The sequence below is a fragment of the Notolabrus celidotus genome, chromosome 21, assembly GCF_009762535.1.
Source record: "Notolabrus celidotus isolate fNotCel1 chromosome 21, fNotCel1.pri, whole genome shotgun sequence".
NCBI classification, from domain to species: Eukaryota; Metazoa; Chordata; class Actinopteri; order Labriformes; family Labridae; genus Notolabrus; species Notolabrus celidotus.
The window spans coordinates 13,105,276-13,126,136 of NC_048292.1; the positions used below are offsets into that span (position 1 = coordinate 13,105,276).

The 20,861-nt window shown below is 40.9% G+C and overlaps 1 protein-coding gene across 1 annotated transcript in view; it reads right to left on the reverse strand.

The window, feature by feature from the left end:
• Positions 1-20,861, reverse strand: part of sema3aa (sema domain, immunoglobulin domain (Ig), short basic domain, secreted, (semaphorin) 3Aa) — a 181,753-nt gene that overhangs the window by 98,334 nt on the left and 62,558 nt on the right. The window contains exon 8 of the mRNA XM_034673678.1: positions 3,653-3,745. The gene's annotated coding sequence lies outside the window, so the exon portion shown is untranslated. The remainder of the gene's footprint in view (positions 1-3,652; positions 3,746-20,861) is intronic.

Sequence of the window (20,861 nt, forward strand, 5' to 3'; positions counted from 1 at the left end):
TAGAGGTAAAACACATAAAAGCCTGTATTCTTTAGTCTAAAACCTCCCATCCTGGCTGCTGGACTATCAGTTTCACTGCCTCATAACTTTAATTTCTAGCTCTGAATCAGAATCATGCTGAGTGAACCTGCTGTGAAACTGATATTGGCTTAAAAGTTGATCTTCCCAGGCAGGTGAAAACATAGAGGGCACATTGTTTTTGTCGTAGCGTTTTATCTCGAAGCTTTGATAATAATCTGTCCGACTGTACAATGAGGACATTTCAGGGCTGTAATATGTCCCCTCTGTGACATGGTGAGATTTGATCCAGATTCTCAACCACAGTTTCAGCACGAGCAACCCAAAACTGGCACTGTCCCGTCAGTCAAGCTCAGCAACGAGGGAGGTTTCATAAGGGAGGAAACATGAAACGAGACGCCGAGGTGGAACGTTTGCAGTCATATAAAGTCTCAAAAGAACACAAAGGAATGCAGGTGACGGCTTTGAAGATTGAAACGGAAGTATGCAGACTGATAACTGAGTTTGGCACAGAGGAGTTCTTTAAATCTAAGTGTACTTACCCTCTTATAGAGGAGTGGGGCATTGTTTGTTTGAGGAGATGATGGGCTCTGACTATGGAAGTAGAGAAAAGCCCAATTATCTCACTTCAATTTCAGTTGTTAAGCAACCAAATTCCAATTGCAAACTTAAGCACTGCTCAGTGATATATTCAGGTTTAATCTTCCTAAAAGTGGAAGGTTTTTTTTCTCTGAAAATTGTATTTTTCCCCCCAAATGATAGTCAAGGTTGTCTGGGAAGGTCATCAGTCATTCAGGTCACAGTTCTCCAATTTTTGATCATAAAGGAACTGGTATTGGTTGAGCTTCTTGAAGATGTTTCACCATTAGACATCCAGCGGCAACAACTACTACTGCTACCCGTCTCATCACTGTCATTGCTCTCTCTCTTATTCTTCTCTATCCCTCTTTCCAACCCCAACTCAGTCGAGGAAGATGTCTGTCTAACATGAGTCTGGTTCTGCTCGAGGTTTCTGCCTGTTAAAAATCAGTTTATCCTCGCAACTGTAACTTGCTAAAAACTGCGAGGTGCAATGCTCATGGTGGATTGCGATGTGATCAGACTGAGTCCTGTCTGTAAGAGGGGAATGGATCTTATCATGTCTTGATGTTGGGTCTTTGCTAATAAATTATCATAGAGTATGATTTAAAGCGTCTTGAGATAACTTTTGTTGTGATTTGGTGCTATACAAATAAAGATTGATTGATTGATTGGTTGGTTGATTGATTGATTGATTGATTGATTGATTGATTGATTGATTGATTGATTGATTGATTGATTGATTGATTGATTGATTGATTGATTGATTGATGAAGATGGAGATGAAACATCTTCATGAAGTCCAACTAATTCCAACGTAGTCCAGTTGCCTTTTGGATTCAGTTTCTAGTAGTAAGAAGTTTCAAACCTTGGAAAGTGGAAGGATCCGACTTAGGACCAGTTCCAATTGATCAATTCCATCAGAATTGTACACCTAAAATGTTATCTATTCTTCTTAACGATTCATTTCCAAGCACAACGGCACATCACATTGCGGTACGTTGCATTACGTGTCACACACGGCCGAAAATGAGGCACTGAGAGTGTAAAATACCTCCACGATGACCCCCAGAGGAAAAGCGTTTTTTCCTCTCCAAATTCAAATTCTTTTCATCCAGGCTCCAGAGGCCACGTCTGGATTCACATGGCCGAGAATGAGGTCAACCTATTGTTCAGTATGTTCAAGTTGAATATGTTCATGCTCAGTCTTGTGCAGACATAATTTAGGAAATAATAAAATGGTTCCTTTTGGTGCAGAAGACTGTGTAGAACTACTTTTTTCCCCTCAAAAAAATACTCAGGAATCGTTAGGAGAATTGATAAGGAATTGGATTGATAAGCACAATTGACAATGGCACTGACATTGATAAAATCTTATCAATGTCCACCCCTAGTCAGGATGTAATCAGTTGCCAACAAGTGATGTATATTTTTGTGTTTCCACCATCTTGCCAAAACCAAGCCACTTGAAAAAACAGAGAGCAACAAAAATAAAGAGCGAAAAAGAAGGTGTGAGGGTGAAACAACGTGTAGACAGTAGGACCAAAAGAATTCCACTTAATGAATTCACTCTCACATGCCGGGCACTTTAATGAAAATCAATAGTGTAATTTTCTACATAGATAACCCAATCCCTCCAAACTGATTCTCTCATTTCCTCCCGGTGCATCTTCGATTATTCAATCAAGGACCCGACCCCCGCAGCCTCTCGGTTACACAGATTATAGTTTTAAAGTCGGTCAACTCCAACCCCCTCAGGTCGGCCATCGTCAGGGTTCATGGTGAATTCATCAAACCTCTTCAAACACTCAAATTCATGGGCTGTTTGTTGTACATGCCCCTCTCATGAAGACATACCTCTTATTTATGACTCAATCAATGGAGACCCTCAGACCTGGAGGGTCAATCGATATGATTACAGGGCTGTTAAAAATCTGTTAAGACTTGCCAGGCTCCAGTTCAGTTGTGCTGAACAGGCAGCTTGAGAGGGGCTGTCAGTCACAAAGGTCTCACTCACTTAACATTTGGGGGGTTTTACAGGAAGCTAATCAAGGGGGGAACTTGTCGTGTTTGTGCAAGTTCAACAACAAACACTAAATTTATTGAGCTCCTACCAAGCCTCACTCCCTTCTTCAAGTGTGCTTGTGTTTTCCCTCGAGGTATTTAAAGACCTTTAGCACTTAGCAACGCAGGAGCTATGGTGCACTGTCTGCGTTACATTCCTATTGTCACATTGTTAAAGTGTTCAGCTTTGGGTGGGCCCGGTTGTTTGGGGGCAGTTTTCATTGCGCCTCACTGTTGAGTTGGCATTTGAGCTCTCGTTTCCTGCCAGGAAAGTGCTAATGCTAGCTGTAATGGAAGGTACTGCAGACAATTAAAAAATGTGTCTAGACATATAAACCGTTCAGATAAGCTGTGGAAATAGAGAGTAAAAATAAATGTGATACTGAAAGCTGTAACATTTTGAGAGCCCTAATAACAATAATCTGTGTCGTAAAAAGAAAATGTGTTTCCTTTAATTCAAGGGTGTGATATTTAAGCACGCTCCAGTTAAGACTAAATTCAGAGATAGAGAGGAAAGGAAACTTAACAGAGAATCTTTATATTCTGCATGTCAAGATGGGTACCTGCTGAAGCCTATAGATCAACTTTTATCATGTGCTCGAACTTCATAAATCTCAGTATGTACATGAAAGAGGGCCTTCTGCTGATGCCGTGCCAAAAGCGATTTGGATTCTCATGAGATGGAATCAGCATCCAGATGCAGTAAGCACCGCTCTCTGTTTTGTATTTAATCTGTGCTCCGATCGGGAACTGAGGTAAGCGTGAGCTGATCGCCACCAACAGCTGGTATGTGCTCATTTCCATCGCCTGGATCATCTTTCTCAGTAAGAAAAAAAAAAAGAAAAACAAGGCTCATAAGGTGGACTTGAAAACGTTTTTCAGAAAGAGAAGATAGAGAGAAAGAAGTTAAAGTGAAAGTAAAGGAGGAGAGAAGGGCGCAAGTGTGAGACAAAAAGAGACAGACAGAAAGCGAGGCTGGGCCTCACGGTACCTGATCAAACAACTTGACAGCGTGTCAACACACATCTGGAGCAGATAGACCTCCTCCCTCTCCTCTTCCACCTTCCCTTCATACAGAGTGAACCTATTAAAACAAGAAAACACATTTGATATCAGAGCAGTCAGTCTTCATTACAACAAATACTGATCAAGAAGCTGACTGACCAAGAAGACAGATGTAAAGCTAAGCTGTGCTAATTAGATAAGAGCTGAACTCCTCTACAGACTCCTTACAGTCTGAGAGTACTTGGATACCACTCCTTTCACTCTTTTGTTTGCTGTTGGCAGTCTTGTTTTGTTTTTATGAACTGGCCCGTTAATCCTTTCTGACCACAACTGATGCAAACAGCGCAGGGCACTGGCGTGTACATCAGGCGATTGCACAAACAGTAACATTTCCTAACATTAACAGCCCTGATTGAAGTCGAGGCCTTGGAGAGTCAGAGTGAGAGCCGTTTCCCAAGGGCAGGCTGAGGGAATGAACGTGGAGTGACCATGTGTGATTCAAGACATGTTTGAGGAATTAGACTTGGCGTGTGGACACATTGCATCTGTTATTACTTCCGCACTGTAATAATAAACTTCTTCATCTCGTCGGAACTGATGGATAGAATGTTTTTTCTTGATGTTACAAACTAGATTCTTAGGGCATCTTTCCTGACTTATATGTGCAGAAATGAAAGCCAAAAGTACTGGATGATGGGCTTAACAATATGTTGTTCAAGTGTCAGATGTGCAATAGTCGCATCACAGAACATTGAATGTCAAGCATGCTGTACCTTTATGTTGCTATATTCTATAATTATAGATGCAGTTGCTTAGTTACATATGGCTTTTCAGAGAGCATATCAGTTGTTAGCAGTTTTCTGTTTGCAGAAAGTTACCATCACAGTGATGGTGAAGCAGATTATACATGGTTTTGAACATTCAGTGTTAACCTTTAGTGTTGACACCTGAAGGGTAACTACTGTACAGTGTAATGTGAGTTGGCTGATGGCAGGAGACTGTGGCTGTTTTTGAAAGCCACCTGCTACATACTACCTACTGATGCCGTACGCAGTACATACTGCATACTGTGTTTGAAGGTGGTATGAAGTATGACTGTTGTGTTTAATTTAATCTAATTTGAGTTTATTTGATTAGGACAATGCACATTAATCAACATTTCAACAGTATGCCTCAATGTAAATATGCCGGAATTAGAACAATAGCTACATTTCATCCGTAGTCCTAAGGCAGGTACTCAAATAAAACATAAAACAATAAGTTTTTAAATTACAGGATGTCACAAAACAGTAAACAGGACACTACATGAACTGACTTACAAACAGATTTTACATGCAAAACATTTGTGACATTACAGGATGGAAGGTGAGGCCAAAGCCCCGGGAAAGGGCATCAAGTGAGGAAAGAGATTATTCATGAGTACATGACTGGTTTGTTTTTAATGTTTAAGTGTTTTTTTTTTAAAGGTACAGTAGTTCTCAAGCTCCTTAATGTGCGCTGGTAGTTTATTCCAGGACTGTGTGCCTCTGACAGACACTACCATCTGACTGAACTTGTTTTTTCTTCTCGGTACATCACAGTCCCCTCTAGTTTGTGCTCTAGTATTTATAATGTTGTGTTTTTTTTATATAAATTTGAGCAATGATGGAGGGGCAAGCCCATTTAAAATGTTGAATTTGTTTTGCAGTATGCTGGGCCAGGTGTTGCTGAATTTCTGGTTTCAGAAAGCGGAAGTAAACAACGGCCAAGCTGATAGTGAAACTGCTTCTTTTGCATCCACTTATGGTTTTAGAAGTGAAGCGGTTTATACAGAACCTGACAGCTGAGTGCCCTCCGTCATATATGGGAAAAAGAAGAAGTGGAACGTTAGCGCTGTGCATTGTGGAAAACAGTACGCGCTAACGTTCAACTTCTGTTCCGATGCATACTGAGAAATTTTAACATCCGGGGAGTTTTGGCATACTGCAGATTTTGCTCTTGTACACATACTGCAGACTACATACTGAATTTTGGCCAAATCAGTACGTTCTGCTAGTATAGTAGGCGGTTTTGAAAACAGCCTGTGAGTTTTTTGTTTGCAGAAAGGGACCATCACAGTATGGGTGATGCTTATTATTTATGGATTTAACAACTAGTTTCAACTTTTAGCGGGGACACCTGCAGGGCAGCTGCTGTGTAGTGTAGCGTGAGTCCACAGATAGTAGCAGACTGTGGGCTTCCATTCGCAGAAAGTTACGGTCACATGGCTGTTATTGCAGATCATATATGGATCTAATCATTGAGTGTCAGCTTTCAGTGTTGGCACCTGCAGGGCAGCTGTGGTGTAGTGTAGTGTGAGTCGACTGATGGCAGGAGACAGCGTGTTTTGTTTGCAAAAAGTGACCATCACAAGGCTGGTGATGCTGATTATTTATGGAAGTGTCAACTTTTAGCGGTGACACCTGCAGGGCAGCTGCTGTGTAGTGTAGCGTGAGTCGACACCAGATAGTACGTTTTAGCTTCAGAAAGTCATTATGGTAAGGCTGGTTTTGCAGATTATACAGGCATTTGAACATCACCAGAACTGGTTTATGACATACAAGTAAAACTACTGCAACCTACAGGTGTGTTGGTTATTTAATAGACATGCAGCTCCATGCGTGCGCTCTTAACCTGTTACCCCTCAATCTTTCATGTGGACGTCAGAGTCACAAGCAAAGAGCTGGACAAAGTGTGGTAAAAATAAAGTAGGAGGGTGTTGTTTATTCATTTGATTGTTGATTATGAATTGATTATTTGTTCAAAGAACACAGTGCTTGTCTATAAAATCCCCCATATTTTTTTCATTTAGCTTTATAGCAGAAAGAAATTACCCTTTTGTTTTGTTTTTCCAATATTGTGCAGCCGCAAATGAGAGTACACATCAAAGTCCTAAAAATGGCTGGACAAGGATTGACACATGGTGAATAAAATGTTTTTGATGTGCAGCAGCAGAGAGAAAAATAAATAAGATGTATGAGTCATCAAAGAAATGCAGCTAAGATTGGGGATGAGTAAATACTGTTCGCACACATGGCGATGGGATTCACATAAAACACACAAAGATTGCTCCATTGCGTTCACATGTATACAAACACACACAAACAAGCCGTCCCGAGCGCCTCGGTGTATGACATAACCATGTGTGTGATCATTAAGTGACTGTGGCAGGTTGTTTTTGCCCGGGCTGCCCTCTCTGCATCTGTTCCCCATACGGCCTCATTAGGTGAGATCCCTCTGGGAGCTGATGGGCAGGGTCAGGAAGAGGGTCCCAGACCTCGGCTGTCTGGGGATCTGACAGAGCTGATAACGTTGAGGTCTGGACAGAACAGGAAAGAAAGAGGAGGAGGAGGAGGAGGGGGGGGGGAAGGGTTGTGATCCAGGACCCCTGACCTGGCTGCCCCATGATCTGATGAGAAGGCGAAGCTGAGGAGGCATGGATCCCAGCATGCAACCTTATGTCTATGCTGCTTCCTATCAGAGCAGTGACTCGAGAGTCAAAGTCGAGTGAAGAGATCTTAATCTTTTTAGAGGCAGGCCACAAGCTTTTGCCAACACTAACATAAATGCTAACCCTTATAAATGAGAAGTGTAACTGTAATGATGTGTTGGGGAGGGTCTCAGTATGGGTCCAAGTTTTGGACCTAAGCTGCTGCCTGAATGTAATATTTAGGGGTCACAAAATTACATTTTGCTTATTGTTTTACCCTCAATTGCAAAGAAACCCCCAGAATACTGGATTAGATGAACATTGGTATCAGCTGACATTTGTCTACACTTCCAGCTGGTGTACATAGCTGCTGATTCAAAGCAAAGAGTTTCTTTTGGGCAGAAGAAGTCACCGATAGGAAAAACTGCAAAAGTGGATGTTGGTAGTTTGAGAGTATTAACCCGTTTTTTAAGGAAGGTCATCTCAGTATTTTAAAGGGATATTTCAGTTTTTTTCAAGTGGGGTCTTGTGAGTTACATTGCACTAGTGCTCCTGCTAGCAGCAATGAGTGCCGGTGAGCTCTTCCCCTTTAATGAGAAAATTCCCAGAGGACCGGCAGGCAAACACCTCTTTTGAGTAATTTCGCTAAAGTTGAGAAAATATGGTCCAGGCACTCATCACGGTGCAATTGCATGCACTACTAGAAAAAATTGCAGCTTTTGACTTTGTTGTCAGAAACCCCCTTTGTTTTTGCACTATTTTCAGACGCTCCTCGCAGACCTATGTTCTTCCACTGCATGAGCACGGATACACTCCAAAAAAGCGCTTGCACACAGCTGCAGCCTCGAGCTGAGCATCTCTGCGCAACACCTTTAACCAGCTGAAAAATTGCTATTGTTATCGTTATTATATTTTTAACTATGTTAGTACATTGTTGTATTCCCCTGTCCCGTGTTGTAAGCTGCTGTAACTAAAGAATTTCCCCCAATCGGGGACCAGTAAAGCATATCTTATCTTATCTTATTCACATCAAAACATGCTTTAAACTTCAAGTGCGTTCTTAACAATGAACTAATCAATACTCAATTAATTGTTAACATCCCTAGTTTCAATACATAAAAAAACCAGAGCATTCAAATCACTTAAATATTCTTGATAGCTTGCTATGATCTGATACAATAGTAAGAAACACAAAAACTAATTTTGAAATATCTTTGAAAACTCTCAAATAACAAAAATCTTTGTCACTGACTTTACTACATAACGAGGATTGTGTTAGATATAAAAACATGCAGTCTTCTTCCGCTGCTTCATTGCTCTAAGCAGAGGGGAGCCTAATTCACAGCTGGAATCAATACACTTTTACAAGGAATGCGATGCATGACTAGATAATTACATTCCATAATTACTGCTCAGCACGTGAAAATAAGAGCCTGCAGTGCTGGTTCTAGTGCTGCTAAAGCTGGTGTTAAGAGGAGCTGATGATGCCTGCAGAGTCACCGCTAGCTGTGAAACCAAAGTAGGTTACAGACTGAAAAATTGGGGAGAGGTTGCAGAGGTGATGATACTGTAATCTACCACAGAATGAAGTGAATGCAACACTGAGGCAACATGTAATTGTGCTACAATTAATTTCCCTGCCCTGTGTTTCAGTCAGATTTTTGTTTTTTTCCGCTTGTCCTGGGATCGAAAGAAACACTGTTCTTTGTTTTATCTGCTTTAGGAATGGAAGCTTCTGCTGTTTGGTTTTTTTCTTGAGTAAGAAATTGGCACAACTTCTTCGGACCACCCTCAATCAACAAGAAATGTGATTTGGCGGTGAGCAATGTGGCCTTGGTGATCAAATCTTCCCCCATGTGTGACCAACCTTTGGTGGTATAAGTGAAAGCCCTTACTGGCTATCATGAAATCGGTGGTCGACGCCACAAATCTGTTTTGTTTTACACATGACGGACAGAAAAGACGTCAGCTAGAAAACACCAGTTTGATTCCTCACAGTTTTTTTTCATGACGCAACCTGCCAACCTGAGCATGACGGCCAAGTACAGCCACAGGGATCCATTACAGAAGTATAGAGGCTGATTTTAGACACAGCTCTGCGATGCATTGATGAAAAATAACCTTTCAGAAGCCATGCGTGTTATCCTTTGGGACCGTCTCCACGCCTCCATTGTGTGTGAGCTGGATATTGTTAGGGAAAAGAATCAAAACTCAATTTTGTGCTTGACTTGTTTTGCTTCAGCGGAGCCAGAGCCTTTCCTGTAGGTATATGGGCTCACTCCACAGCAACAGAGGCCTTTGTTGAGTGTCATGGACTAACAGCACAATAACAGATCTCCTGTGGGACACTGATTGAGTTTGAAATAGGCCAGAGGTATCTGAACTGGTTTAATGGACCTGCAGGAGCCCCTTGAGGGCGACGCCGGCTAGCACGAGGTCGCAGCAGGGTCATGTTTGTTCAGTGAATCTCGGAGTGTGCCCAAAACCACGTGGTTCCTCCTTGACTCCTTTACCCCATTCACCTATTCTCTGCCTCCAGCCCTGACTGACCGAAAGCTAGGCTTAGGCCACATCTGGATGCAATTCCCCTTTAAGCTGATGCTGGAAAAACCCCACTGAACCCTTCAGGCAGAGAAAAAGCCGGTAATTTTAATATAACCAAATGGAGAGGAGGATGGAATTGTGAAATGAGGCTGCTGTTTTATTTTATGTATTTATTTATTTTTCAGCAGACCATGGTGTCTGTCAGCCTTAAACGATTGCTCTTACTGCGGGCTGTCAAATGTGTGGATTTAGACAAATGTGGCATATTTATATGGATATTCGTAGCCTTGTGGGATTAGGCGGATGGAGCGCAGTTTCATATGTTGGGCCTGTTTAAAATGAGCCGTCACTTTTCATTAAATCTGACCAGATTTGGAAGTACCTGCCAATAGTTGCTACACACTCTGTGAATGATGCAATGGAGGAAACAGAGCATGCATGTGACAAGCAAAAATACAGCACAGAATGTATGTTTGACTGGACCGTGGCTTACAATGAAAGCAGTGTAAGGTCCGCAAGTGAAGACTTGGCACTCGTCGCAGCCAACCTCAGCTTATTACGCTGTTAGCTTCACATTTTATCAATAGTTGCAAGAGGAATGCGCTCAAGTATGGGAAATGTGTTCACCATTAAAATTCTGAAATACTCCATTCACCACGAAGGTAACTCGAAGCTTGGTGTAATGTCTCGTTAAATTTTATATTTGGAGCAAGCTTGTGTCAAAAAAACCTGATGGATGTCTTGAGGTATAAATGAAAATACACATACCTCATTTTGAATTATTCGAAGTAAGAAAAAAGTATAGCTTGTTTGCTAGTAATGTAGCATATTTCATTGAAACAAAATGGGAGGGGCTTAACATTTATTGCATTCAGCTCAATGCTGCGGTTTTGCCTGTTAAAAGGAAGGTTGTCCTGGCCTTGTTATTTGCTAAATGCAAAGTGCTTTGCTTGCAGTTGATTCATATTGGGCTTCTATAGATGTTGTTATTCTGTATCTATAATACTACTATTTAAACCTCTGACAAATAATATTAAAAATGATAATATCTGTTGGCAGGCCACTCTCTGGCGAGGGCGGTTTGGAAAACAAATTAAAATAATTGTATAACGATAAAACTCCAGCTTTTTTGTGAAGTGTCTTGAGATACCATTTGCTGAGAATTGGCACCACATATATAACAACTGATGAATTAATAGGGAAAGTTATCACATAGATAAAATGAATTGTTAGAGTATGCTACAAGGAAAATGTAAGTATCACGTTCTTCCAGTGTTGCCAACTTAGTGACTTTGTTGCTATATTTAGCAAGTTTTCAGACCCCTCTAGTGACTCTTTTTCAAAAAAGCAATTACAGTGTCATATAGTTACAATGTTACAATGTTAAAACGTCATTTAGCAGACGCTTTTATCCAAAGCGACGTACATACGAGAACAAGAACAACTCAAGCAAAGATCTAGACAAGAACAAATAAGATCAGTAAGAGTAACAAAGTGCTTCAAGTCAATTTGGGTGCAGGTACTGCCAAGCAGTGAAAAGACAATGCACAAAACAAAATAAGGATTTTCTTTTTTCTTTTTTTTTTTTATAATAAAATAAGGAACATCTACAATGAAGCAACCAAACCATTTAAGACCTTCCATTATCTTCATCAACAATTAACATCACCACAATAATTACCAAAGTACCAAGTGCTGGGTCCCTCAAGAGCTGAACACAGATTCCCAGAGTAGAGCAGGACAGTACGAGTCAACTGTAGCTGGAAGACATGATCTCCTAAAGAGCTGGGTCTTTAGCTGTCTTTTGAAAGTAGAGAGGGACTCTGCAGAACTAGCGACAAATCTAGTGACTGGTTTAAAATGAAGACTTTTTGAGACTGTCGTAAAAGCATGTATAGTTCTCAGCGAGCAGTGGATGCTGCTGTGAGTCCCTCCTAGCTGCATTCAGAGCAGGAGGCTTTCATCCCTCAGTCCAGACTGCAAATGTATCACGCATGTACGAAGACACTGCTGGCAGATCCTTAGATAGTTAATGTAGATTTTATACAATAAAAATGTAGAAAATGTTATGGTTGAAAAATGCCATGTTTTACTTTAATTTGTTGTAGGCTCCTAAGTGTAGTTAGAAACATATTTAGTGTTTTTTACTCTCTTTTTGTCTCTCCCTCAATGTTACACGTCTCTCCTGCAGCGTCCATTGTAATTTTTATTATGCAAATTAAGTGATGACGTCATTTAACAACTTCTAGGGGCCTTTTAGGACAGCCGATATCTACTTTCCTCACTGAGGAGTTGGCAACACTGCATTCTTCACTCTCCATCCAAATGTAGCTCATGTCTTTCATCGTCCAAGTGTAGATTCTGTGATTGACAAACATTACATTACATCAGGGATTTTTCACACCAGAAGTTAGTTTTATTTAACATTATCTTATTAAGTTGTTATTTTGTACTCCCAGTAGGTCTAACTCATATTGTTGCCAAGTTACTCCAAGTCCCACAGAAGCCTGTGTGCTACTCAGTTGGCGCCCACGTAGACATGGAGTTAAATTGCTTTTGAAAGCTGTTCATTTGCATTGATGGCCTGTGAACTTCCTCTCACCCTTGGACCGGAGAGCTGAAGAATGCAACTCCCATTGACTTCAAACAGAGGTATTGACTTAAGGTGAAAATCCCTCTAATATGGAAAAGAATATGTGCTGACACCTGTCACGTCCTGTAACACTTCACTGTGTGCGTGTGTTCACAGATGCCGTCTCTCAAAGAATAGTGTTGATTGTTCTTGAGGCACTTATTGTGTAAATATGTGTGTTTGTGTGTAAAGACCGACATTCATCCAAGTGTATAATTCAGGGACATCAGTGGTCAAATCCCAGTGGTCTGCTGGGATTTGAGAGGTATCCAATTCTGGCTTTGTGATCCGGTGTAAGACGCTGACTGACCCGCTAAGACAGCAGAAAAATCAAAACCAGCTGGGAGACGTCACTCACTGTTTACTGATATTTATCTGTGACTCGCTCTGATTACACAAAAGCTATCAAAGAATCGCGAGCTGCTGACGGAGAACGAGGCAGTGAGACAGGAAAAGGATCCGACAGGAATGATTTAGGGAAATAAACGAAGAGGAAGAAGGAAGTGAGGGAGCTGAGAAAGGAGCAGGAGAGGGATATAGAGAAGAGATGATAGAGGTGATACGGTCAGTTCACCCAAATTGACCGTGTAGTTTCAGTTTTATGTGCTGATAGTTGAAGATATCCATCCCTGAGTTTTCTGCAACAACCGAAACACAATGAGAGGGATGTTTGTTTTGTTATTGGCCGCAAAGATTTAAAGGTCCTTCTATAAAAACTGTTGTCAGTGTGGTGGACTCTTCAATTTTTCAAAATATAGTGGGGATTTTTTCTGTAAAGAAACCTGATATTACATTGCTTTTTGAACCACAAACAGGATTTTTGTTTAGCTCCATGTGAGAGGGTTATAAGCAGATATCCAGACACAGAATACCAGAAACATCTTTTTGGTAATCAGAAAACGTCAGTATTATTTCTAGAATGTAGATTAATTTATGCTCTTGGCCTAGATGGTGGAATTAATAACACAAATTGAAAAAACACCAGTCATTAATTTGAATAGTCAATTGGTATTAGAATCATATATCAAATATTTGCTCTCAGTCAACACTGAAATCAGTCTCCATCTGGATTTTTTCAATCAGTGCATCCCTAGAAGTGTAACAGAGACCATTCTTTTGGTACTCTTGTAAAAGTTTTGTTTTGCGCTTATTTTGGTGCACCCTGAGGAAGAACTGGTGGCTCTGAGGTAGGTTTTCTGGTATAAAAGTAATTCTTCTGTCTTTTATTAGAAAAATGTATCACTCATGAAGAATTTTTGCTGTGGAAACTGTAAACAAAGGCAGCAGTTTCAGAAAATAACAAAACAGCAAATATAGCAACAGCTTGAACATGTTAAGGGTTAACTTTTGATCCAAAGTAAATGAATCACAGTGTTGAATAACATGTTCTTGGAGTTTGATTAAACACAACCTGACAGGAGGAAGCCATCTCACAGTTTGGCTCTGAGAAGGAACATTGTTTTACAGGAAAAAAAAACGTGTTTATTTTCCCATGGCGCATCACTGACTGTGTTTGTTAAATCACACGAGGGGTATAAAATCAACTGTTGGATGTCTGCTTCGGCATACCAGATTTCACAGAGCGGCGAAGTTATTCTGAGGCTGCCACAGGATTATTTGGATGCTTGTCAAGGCTTTAAATAAAAAAAAACCCACAAGTATTCAGAGTGCTTAGCCCAAACCCTTCACTGATCAGATTGGAGACTTAAAGGGGAGAGGGGTTTCCTCACAGGTACACAAGAAGCAATGAAACCCCCCACAGTGGGTTTGACTCATTCACATGTAGAAAGTCAAGACATCTGCCAAGAAGTATTCCAGTCACTGGCTTTCTCATTCTTTGCTAACAATTAAGCCTCTTTTTTCTCATTGTGAATGTGTTGCAAGTCTAAAATGACCACCATGTGATGGCTTAACTATGCTTAGAGCGTGATAAAAAAGAAAGTCCGGCTTTTCAAGGGCAGCTCTGCCCTCACATAAAAGCCTCCACAAAAATGTTATGAGGTGACAGATTGGGATATCACAATAGCCCAGAAACAGAAATGTCTGACTATGAATAAGAACATATTATCATCTTTGGTGTTGCATCTAAAGATGGTCCAAAACACCAGCAGCCAGACACACTTTTCAGGGCAAGCCGTGGAAGTGCAGATCTCAAAGACTTGTTTAATTGGTGTTGTTTTTGAATTTGAAGAAGTGTTTTTTACTTAGGCCAGAAAATAGGAAACATCAGGCCAAGAAATCACTTGTGCAAACCAAATTCCAATAACTAATGCAATTTTCATTAAAAGTCTACTATCTTGTAAACAATGAGCACATCAACAATAATTTGTCAGCATGTCAGCCCAGTCTAAACTATCAGATTTTATAGGCTGTAAATACTTTTCTGCTTCAACACTTCCAACAATTGCTTTTGTTGAACAACATTTTAGATCATTTTATTAATGAAAGGTATTCTAATTTGCGACACAGTATTGGGGCCACATACTTTCAGATTTACAAGAATTACGTTTTAATATTATGTTGAATAAAGTCGTTTGAAAAATGTGTTTCTCTAAACAAAATCCTCATATTGGGAGAATAAAGTTTTAATCTTAGCCTTTGCTGGTCTACACAACATTTTGAAGGGGAATAGAGTGGGGCATCTTGTATTGTATTGTATTGTTGGTTGTCAACAACTTTTGTTTGTTTTTTTTCACGATAAAAAGAAGACAATGAGCTGAAAATATATAAGTATTAATCAAAACTCCAATGAAAAAATCCATGAAATTTTCCCCAAAAGTGCATCTCATATTTCAAAACACAAGCAATGCATTCTGACTGGCTAAGGAGTGCAGTGTTGATTTTGTCACTTATCTGCAACAAGCATGCCATGAGTATTAATCTTCCTGCCTCCAAGCATCTCTCATTATTATTTTTTTCAAGTTATATTTTTTGGCCCTTTTGCCTTTATTTGTTAGGACAGCTAAAGAGAGACAGGAAATGTGGGGAGTAGAGAGCGGGGGAAGACATGCAGGAAATGGTCGACCGGCCGGGAATCGAACCGGCGACCTCTGCAACAAGGATTGTAGCCTTTGTATGTGGGGTGCTTAGACCGCTAGGCCAACAGCGCCCCATGCATTTCTCATTATTGAGGATTTCCGCCCCCCCTAATGCATGTCAGTGACAAAGCTACAGAGGTGACACCAGGTTAATATCTAAAGTTTGCCATGTTTTGCCCCTGTTTACTTTAATAACTCTGAGCCAAAACCTCAGTTAAACTTAGTTTTCACAATATGCTGGAGAGCAAATTCAGTAAGACTTTCACAGCTTTGATCCACTCTGAACCATCAAAGATGACAAAGCAGTTCAGAGAGCAGTGAACTGAATATCTACAAATATATAAAATATATGATAGCATGGTCTGCTTTCAGTCCCTGGAGTCAGAATGAAACGTGGTGAAGCAGCGTTTAGTCATTATGCACCACATATCTGGAACACACTCCCTGAAAGCTGTAGGTCTGCTCCAACTCTCACCTCTTTTAAATCATAAACTAAGACTTTTTTATTTTTCACTGTCTTCCTATCTTAGCTTATTTTAACTCACTTTAAATTCAAATTTTAATGTAATTTTTAATATATTCTAATCATCCTTTTCTTATCTGTTTTATTATATTTGTAATTTTAATTGTGCTCTTTTATGCTTGTCTGAATGTTACCAATGCTTTTAATCTTTTAATGTAAAGCACATTGAGATGCCCTCATGTATGAAATGTGCTATACAAATAAAGTTGCCTTGCATTAAAGCAGGGGTGTCAAACATACGGCCCGCAGGCCAAATCCGGCCCGCCAGAGGTTCCAATCTGGCCCACAGGACGACTTTGCAAAGTAAAAAAATTACAGAGAAGACTTTCACTTTTCATTAATTTTTCAATAAAAGTAACTACTATTTCAAATTTGTTCTCTGGGTGTCGCATACAATCAAACAGCTGACAGAAGGCACATGAACAGTGCTCCAGGATTTTTTTTCTCAAAGTGAGGAAAATTAATATTTGCATAATCTGGCGGAAATTCATAGAATTTTTGGACCCCTGCATACAACACTGTCCAGCAAGCAAACCGTTCATGCTTGAGCTGAGGAGTCAACAATATTCAACTTTACCTTCTTCATTATGATGATCTCTGTTCTTTTGCTGTAAATATAACACTCTGTGTGTCAGCTGAATGGGAAACCTGTGTGTTTGGTGTGTTGACTCAATATGGCAAAAAATACAACAGCTGTTTTAGTAAAAAGATAGTTCATTAAATGTGAACATTTTAATGTTACTGATACCTTCTTGCATTAAAACAAACAGAACAATTTGGAATTTTTGTTATTTATGTCCGGCCCACTTGAGATCAAATTGGGCTGTATGTGGCCCCTGAACTGAAATGAGTTTGACACCCCTGCGTTAAAGGAAAGAAATGCTCTGTATGCCCCCAACTAAGAATTCTGTTAAGTAAGTACTTGCATTCATCAGCTGTTCAAAAAGGAAAGTCCAATGGGCCCTTTCTTCAAAGTTTACCAACATTGCTACAAAACAGCCTCGAGGGAAAACAGTGACTTCAAATGATAGAAATTGGAAATGATAATGATGATGATGGCTTAGGATGTAGGCATTGCCATAAACCCATGTCAGTCACTGGGCAGTGAAAGAGGAGTCCTTGATGGGATTGTTAGTCCCATTTCAACTTCAAGCCAACAACCCTCCATAGTTCAAAGTTCATGTTGTAGTTGAAGGACTCCATATGTATTTTTAAAAGCAGGAAAAGTCCACAGACAAAACCCAGCATCAAAAGACCATGACTACAAAACACACACACAGCATCTGCCGAAGGGATTGTTGCATGAACTCAGGGTGAGTTTCTGAGAGTTTCTTCTCTCTGAATAGAATACTTCCATGGCACTCAGCCACCCTAATCCCTCTGGACATAATGTGTCTGTTCATACAGTACAATAAAAATAAGCACAAATTATGTCTTTATGTTACACCAGTATATGTTGAAACATAGAGCACATTATTGTTCTCTGTTAACTAACGCTGAGCCCCTGCTCCATCAGCCAAAACCACTAATTTGACAACCACAGACGCTCTTGCCAACTTCCCCAAAACTAGCAACAAGCTGAACCCGCGAGAGTAATTCTGCCAAACACGGACAACAGCCAACAATGTGAAGCTGCTGTCAGAGGTCATAGAAATTATCTGTCTACAAATTACTTTGTGGGCTCATGGAAATGTGAGGCCTCCGGCAGATGGGGCGGGGAGCGACAAATTCAACTCTCCTGGATAATGTAGAGTTGGTCAGAGCCCAGGAAAGCATCATCGGAGTTCAGATGATCTCCCAGCGATCCTAACCGCTGACATAAAGGAAAGACGCATCACTGCAGAACACCGGATACTCAGCAGCAGCTCTCATATCAGATTCCTTACATAGTTTGTGTTATTGAAACACAGCCAGATGGAAATGATACAGCTGCTCTTTTGTCATGTTATGATTTAGGACGGATTTACACAGAAGTTTTGATTTATTTTCAGGCTGTGAACATCAAGCCAGCACTGACGTTTGCATTTAATAGTCCTCATACTGACAGTATTCAGTCCTTACGGGTTTATCAAACTGTCACAGTTACAACTTTTAAATCCAAGGCTGTAGGCCAAACAAGAATTAATATAGAGATCTGCACTATGTGACTTGTTCACTGACATGTCAGCACCTGTGTCATCAGCAAGTAAACAGGTGTTCCCCCCCGCTGTTCCCTACTTAACAAGAGCAGCACTTTTCTCCCACCAAAGACACTGACCTACAGTGAAAGTTCAACAGTCCGCCGCCCTGAAGGCAATAAAGGTCGCTCAAGTAGGGCACAAGTGGCAAAGTAATCACTATAAAGTAAGTACAGAGTCAAGGGGGGGAGAGGTTTGGAAGAGCTGGTTCCTCCTCAGACAAACAGGGTCATTAGCACTTTCAGAGGGAGTCCCAGCAAGGGGTCAGGACTTTGGGAGTTTGATCTCAGTGAGAGCGTCTGAAGCCGTGAAATGTGGGGGCAAACGCAAACCATGGGGAAGGGGCACAAATGGTAGAGCGATCACAGGGCTCTGCTTTTAAAAGGGGTCACATGGCTTTTTCATCTCTGCTAAAGGCGATCGGCGAAAAGTGACGTGGCGCACAAAGGACAGGCACTGGGTTGATTGACAGACACTAGAAGTTGGGGTTAATGCTATTCTGCATACATCCATCGAGCCTCAACAAAAGGACAATGAAGCAGAAACAGCGAGGGAGAAAGGAGAGCAGCCGGACAGGTCTCAGAGATGAGAAATTGTAGATATTAAGTGATGGATGCTAAACTGTCAGTTTTAATAGGAGGGATTGCAGAGGCACTGTGCTGCTGCTTCAGGAGTCCAGGAGAGAACAGTCCAATGATCAACACTAGGGAGCCAATTAAAAAAACAGACTTTGGCAGCCAACTGCATTACCCCGACCCTCATGTGACGCTGGAAACACATCAGAATCCACAGAGAGGGCTTTTTATTTTATTTTTATTTCCTGCAAAAACCAACCCAGCATTTTCAGCCACAGTGCTACGAGCTATTATCGATCTGTGGTCTCCTGTTAAACCACCAAGAATCCACTTTAATTATTTCTAACTGAGTGGCTGCTGGAGAATCTGGTTTCACCCCCTTGTTATGGCGAAAAAGGAATGAGTGCTGACATCATCCCCTCGTCTGATAAGACAGAGAGCCAAATGACAAGGTCACTGAGGTGGAGGAGGTGAGGCTGAACTCCATTCTAAAGATAACAGGGGAGCTTTCTTTAAACCAGTGCCTGCCAAGATCAAACACTGAGGCTGCTTTTTTTTTTACTCAACGATTGAGTTTGTCTCAGTTCTCTGAGTTGGGTTGTTTTTCTCTCGCTAATTGGAGAGAAGACTCACAGGCGCATGGAGGAGATAGCTGAAACTGTGGAAGGTCACTGATATGAAGTTCCTTTTCTTGGTTCTGAAGCTTTGAAATGGCTTCAAAAGCTGTGTTTTGTTTTAAAAATAAATCCCATGAGACAGCAAGGCGTTATCCGACTGGGAGAAATCTGCCAGGTGACCATTCGTAAGCAGCAACCCTGTTGGCAAAAAGAGATGGATTCTAAATACAGCTGAGTTATTTCTGTATGGGAACTTCGACACTGAAAGAGTAATTATGCTGGAAGCAGCTAATTATATGGCGAGCGATCAATCTTCAGCGAATCAAAGAGAAGTAATGGCAAACAAACAGCTTTTTTAACTCCTTTGACTACAATGCCATTTCACAGCAAAAACAGTTAATGAGATGCCGATGATTCCTGCACTTTCATTAACTCATGAAAGGATGCCACACATGGAAAACACATCAGAGATAATCCAAAACACATGGATGAGCCCGTACAAGAAAGTCCTTGTTGAACCCGGGTGAAAATGCTGTCTACAAAGCTCCTGTGGAGAGCTCTGAAATAAATCTGTGAACAGAGTCTAAAAATGACTTGAGTGTACCTGGGCCAGATTGTAATGTCACTGTATCCTGGGAGAAACTTTAGCAGACTTGTTGACAGACATAGTGAGTGCAGAGTGTCAGAGATGTTTGAGGGTTGTCCATCCGACCCTACGACATAACCAGCGTGGCGGCGGGTGAGGCATGCTGGAAATAGCGCTTCCCAACAGGCCTTTGGTGGCTTCTCCATTTGCACTTGTTTGGTGCAGATGATTCTACCTGACTGACTGACGTTCACAGAGTGTTATACAATCAGTAAAGACTAATTAAAGCTAAGTGGAGTATCAGTGGTTCATGGGTTGTAGGTTTTGTTGTTTTGTAACAGTAATTTTTGTCTTTTAGTAGAGATGATTCTTCCCATCATTGTGGTTTGACAGCTATTGCGTTTATCAACATCCCAACGAGAGTTTTACTGGCATCTGTCAAAACCCGACACCAGCTGACTTTCATACCCATGCTGTACCATAGACCAGGGGTTCCCAAAGTGTGGGTCGGGACCACCTGGGGGGTCGCGAGACACAAATGGGGAGTCGGGAGATGTCTTCTAAAATGTTTTTTTTTTTAAGTAATCTAAAAATTGTAGATTTTACCCATTATAGTAAAAAATAGAAGCTAAACTTGAAATAAAACCTTGAAAATAGAAAATGTAATGAGTTTTCTACCTTTCTTTTTGCCAGATGACTCCTAAGCTTAAGGTTAGTAAACACTTAATTATCAGAAGCATCAGTAGAAGTAGGTTAATTCATAAAGGCACAGGAAACACAGCCACATGCTCATATAGGTGGGCTAACTTTCTGCACACCAGCTAAATGAAGCCACATTAAATCACTTTGAGGGACAGTGGGGTCATGAGCCTTTGGCACCTGTAATTTGGGGATCGCGAGCTGAAAAGTTTGGGAACCCCTGCCATAGACTGTATAAAAAATGGACATGGTCTCAGTGGCATCACCCACTGGTCTGATGAAGTCAAATAATGGAAGTCTCCATTTTGGAAACACTCAACCTAATTTTCACTCAACCTAGAAACAGACAAAGCGGT